Raw genomic sequence first — 4,911 nt, 5'->3', positions numbered from 1 at the left:
ATTAACATGATCCTATGATTTGGTCTATCTCTAGTCCTAATTGTTAGTGGTTAATTGGTCATTAACAACTGTGATTTAAGCCAACAAGTCAAATTGACCCTCTAAACTCTACTAACTTGTCCATAGGCAATAAAGAAATCAACAAAAACACATATGGATAATTACACAAACTAACAAGATAAATTAAACAAAAATAATAATCCGATTAAAGAAATCATACCAAAACCTCAAGGTCCCATTTATTCTAGTGAAACCATAAAAGTTTTACCACATAACCAGTAAATAAAAACAGAAAAACATCACCAAGGAGTTGATAAAAGTGATCATCAAGCAAAGAAAAGTGAGATCCTAATGCTTCTAGTTTCCTATTCTTCAAAACTTCACTCTAAATTACTTCTCCAACCTTGAAATCGACACAAAAAAGGGTTTATGGATATTATTAATGACTTATAATTTCTTAGGAAAGGCTGCCCCAAGGCTGCACCTTGATTGTATATAGAATAATGACTAAAAGGTGGTATATTTATAGAAGCAACAAAAACACGACACATCGGGGTTAATTTCGTTTCGTTAATGCATCGATGTTTGCATTTGAGTCGACTTTCGTGGATTTAGAAGCGATTCTTGCATGGAATGTACATGACACGTTTCTTCGATTTTGACGTTATCTCGAATTTGGTCCGTAACAGCTCCATTCTTGCCCCAATCTTTTCCTTTTGCTCAAAGTCATTTATTTAAACTGTAATATCCAAGTTAAAGCATGTTAACTATCATCTATCTTTGAATATATTAATAAAGCTCATATTAAGATAATAAACTAAAATATATGACCAATTATGACAATATCACATATTAACCTCAACCTTACACCTCTATGTCTATTTAAACATTACCATTGTTCCAAGTCTTATCTCAATTTTAATTCGATCAATGAAGAAATGTGCAATGGGATAATAAAATCAAGGTTTTTGTATGTTAACTAGTTAAACATTACATACTTCCTGACTTAATATATTTAAATGAAGTATTCAAGAAAAAAAGACTAATGACAAAAACATTGTTTCGACATATACTAATTTTTCGAAATTATTGGTTTGACTTGCAGACAAAACGAAACGATATTTTCTCAAATACTAGCAGTTATGTCTCATATTAAATTGATCATGCTATTCTCTCTAATAAATGAAGGTTTTTTTGCCACTTGTCATACTCTCATTCAATTTGCCAAATGTCATTTTGTGGTTATTTATGATTAATTTTTTTTCCACATGTCATAAAATGAATTAATTACATTAAAATATTGCATAGAATTTAATAAAATAGAAAAACTCATAAAAACACATGTGGAAAAAAAATTAATTCAAAATAACCACAAATGACATTTGACAAATTGAATGAGAGTATGACAAGTGACAAAAAACGCTTCATTTATTAGAGAGGATTGCAATAAATATAATAATAAATAGATATTAATTTCATTAATAAACTTACATTTTAATTTCAAAATTCCTAAAATTAAAGATTATTAGTTTATTTTCTTTATTTAAATTTAAAAGATAAAAAACATTTCCATTATAATAATTTATTATTTTTCTTATTTTCTTATAAATTCAATGTTTTCAAAAATTTTGATATATATATATATATATATATATATATATATATATATATATATATATATATATATAAATTAACCCATGTTATACATAGATTTCGGGTGTTGTTATTCACACTCGAAACTACTATGCTCAAAACCATTTCTAAAGTCAAAAACCACTTTGACTCGTTAAAAATCATCATTACTAGCAAAAACATTACTATAATACTACTATTAATAAAATTTACATTTATAGTCCTTCATATTATACATTCATTTCAATTTTGACTTTTGCATTTATAAATATAAATAATTCATATATATACCAATAAATTTTACATATACAGTCCTTTACTTTATATAATATTTTATATTCTAATGCTTTATATTATTTAATAAAAATAATATTACATGTATGATTTTTATTTCACATATTATGTTTAATATAAATACATGAAAATAATATAATCACATATTTGTATTAAATAAAATGTATTAATTCTTAATATACGAGACCTTGATGTTTTTATTTCTTAGTTATTGTTTTTTTTTATCTTTTATTTTTTTTAATTATTGTTTTTTCTGAAATAGATAAATCGAACATGTTGATCGAACGTATGTTCAAATATTACATCTAGCATCATCTTATTTATATTATTTACATGCTTTCCGAATATATTTCACGAAAACATAATCGGTACAATATAAATCTTTAATAATGATTTATTATTATTATTATTATTATTATTATTAGTATTATTATTATTATTATTATTATTTACATACAACCGTCTTTTTATATTAATTAAAATTAGATTCTTAACTTTTGAATTGTATATTTTAGGGTGTGCTAATATCTTGTTTTATAAGAATCTCATTGTTTTTTATTATTCACATCTAATTGTCTTTCTATGCGTTAATAGTTTTTAATATGCGTATATTCATATTTATTTATTTTTGTTTTTTCTAACATTTTCGGGGTGTGATATTGTGCGGTTAACATTTTGTTTTTTGTTTAGTAATTGTACTAATTTATGGCTCATATCTAGTGTTTTTAAAATATTAATAATGTTTTTGTTGTTAAAAAAAAGATGAACCATGAATTGTAATTAATAAATAATAAAAATAATTATTTTCGAGCATTATTTATCATCTCGTCTGAAGCATGAGAAACTAATACATATTTCATATTCTCAGGTTCTCGTAGATATTTTAAATTATCAAAATAACTTAACTATATATATATATATATATATATATATATATATATATATATATATATATATCATAATATTACATATTTTGTTGTTAATATAAATGTCTTTATAATAAAATTATAACATTAATACAATTCCGATCAAATGAAAATAATATAACAATGTGCACATTTATGGTCATTTAAGTTATCCAATGTTTTACTATAAATAAAAAAAAAAACTTAATTTCTTTTGTTGAGTGTGGAGTAAATAAATCTCACTACGGTTAATCAAAATAATATAAGTATATTTATATTGATGGTCTTTTAGGTTATCTTATCTTTTACTATAAATACTTTAAACTTCATTCTTTTACTGAGTGGGTGTAAATAAATCCTACTATGTTTATTGAGTGCAGTATAAATGAATCTCTCTACGATCAAATAAAAATAATATAACTATATTTCAGTTGTCCAATGTAATGCCTAACATTCTGGCATTTTGGCGTCACCATAGATCAACAAGATCGAATAAAAATAATATAAATATATTTCAGTTATACAAAAAAAAAACAGTTTTTGGTCTACCATAAACTACTAAGATAGATGTTACAAAATACATAAAAGTTTAAAAAAAAATGCATTTAGAAAACAAAATGAGGATTTAGGAGAATCGAAACTCTAACTTTTGGAGTGTGGATGACCAACGTACATTTCTACTCAACAAATCGTACCAAATATAAAAATAATAAACTGAAACCGAAGATATTTTAAAATAATAGTGAAATAGATGTAAACATTAAAATTTTAACAGCTAAACTTTTAATTTTCTAAAACACTAAAAGATTAAAGGAAATAATTTCAAAGAGTTTGCTAATAAGAAAAATGAGAGGAAATAGTTTACGGACTTTTTTTGTAATTTAGATGATGTGTGAATAAAAGAGAATACTTTAGGACAATTGTTGCATACGAAAACACAATTATAATTTGGATGCTTTATGAATAAAATAAATAAATTTAAAGGGCCATTTTTGAATAAAAGAAAAAGTTTAAGGGCCATTGCTATATATGAAAACACCCCGTTGTGTTTTCTTTTCATATGTATACATACGGTAAGGAAAACATTAAAAATTACTATATTTAAAATTGTAAATGGTTAATGATTAGACGTTTGACTAAAGGTGGTTTTGACTTTTAGTAAAATGGTTTTAGCATGGTGTATTTAAAATCCCCATAAATCTCACAACTAGTTTACAATCATATATTTGATAATGTAATGATTACTTGGATGAGGACCACTAAATTATTGGATAAATGACAAACATGTATAACTCAACAAAAAAAAATTGTTGTGAAACTTTTTCGACCTTTTTAAAAATAAGGAAAAATAAGACAAAACTAAATAATAATATTTTTGTATTTTCTATCGAAGATAATCTTTAGAATTGAAAAGCAAAAAATCTTTATGGAGTTTTAGAATTTTGTAATGTTTGTATTTTTCGTTTTAGATATATACAAAGAAAACAAAAACGAAGGGGTAAATCAATTTTCGCTCAAAGAAGATAATGATTCAAGTTCCATCATACAAATACCATTCAACATATTCATGAAAGTTTTCACATCAAGAACGTTCATGAATATGTCAACCAAATTTTCTCGAGTAGGAACGAAATAAATTTTGATATTGCCTTACTGGATGTGGTCTTTTATGAAATGGTAACAAAGATCGGTATGTGTTTGTTTCCAAACGTTATACCTAATTATGACGAATTCAAATAACACTCTCAAAATCATCGAAAAAAGGGATTCACTTCATATTGTAGTCATTGTCTTTCAACTAACAATGCATCCAAAGAACTTACAAACAACAAGCAACAACAACCATGTATTCGACTTCAGCAATCGAAATGGATACACTTGTTTGTTTTTCTGAATGCCAACTAACAAGTTTACCCCTAAAAATTGACATCCTCCGGATGTAATCTTTTGGTCGAGATGAAATCATTTGAGATCAACATCTGAAAATACATGAATAAAGAAATCGATTTCGGCAAGATTCCAAATACATGGAGATTGGGTTTGAACCAGATGAAATCTGTCAAAGTAAATGGAATTTGAA

The sequence above is a fragment of the Lactuca sativa genome, chromosome 4 (assembly GCF_002870075.4).
Source record: "Lactuca sativa cultivar Salinas chromosome 4, Lsat_Salinas_v11, whole genome shotgun sequence".
NCBI lineage: Eukaryota > Viridiplantae > Streptophyta > Magnoliopsida > Asterales > Asteraceae > Lactuca > Lactuca sativa.
The sequence above is the reverse complement of the archived record's forward strand: the minus strand, read 5'-3'. Positions refer to the sequence as shown.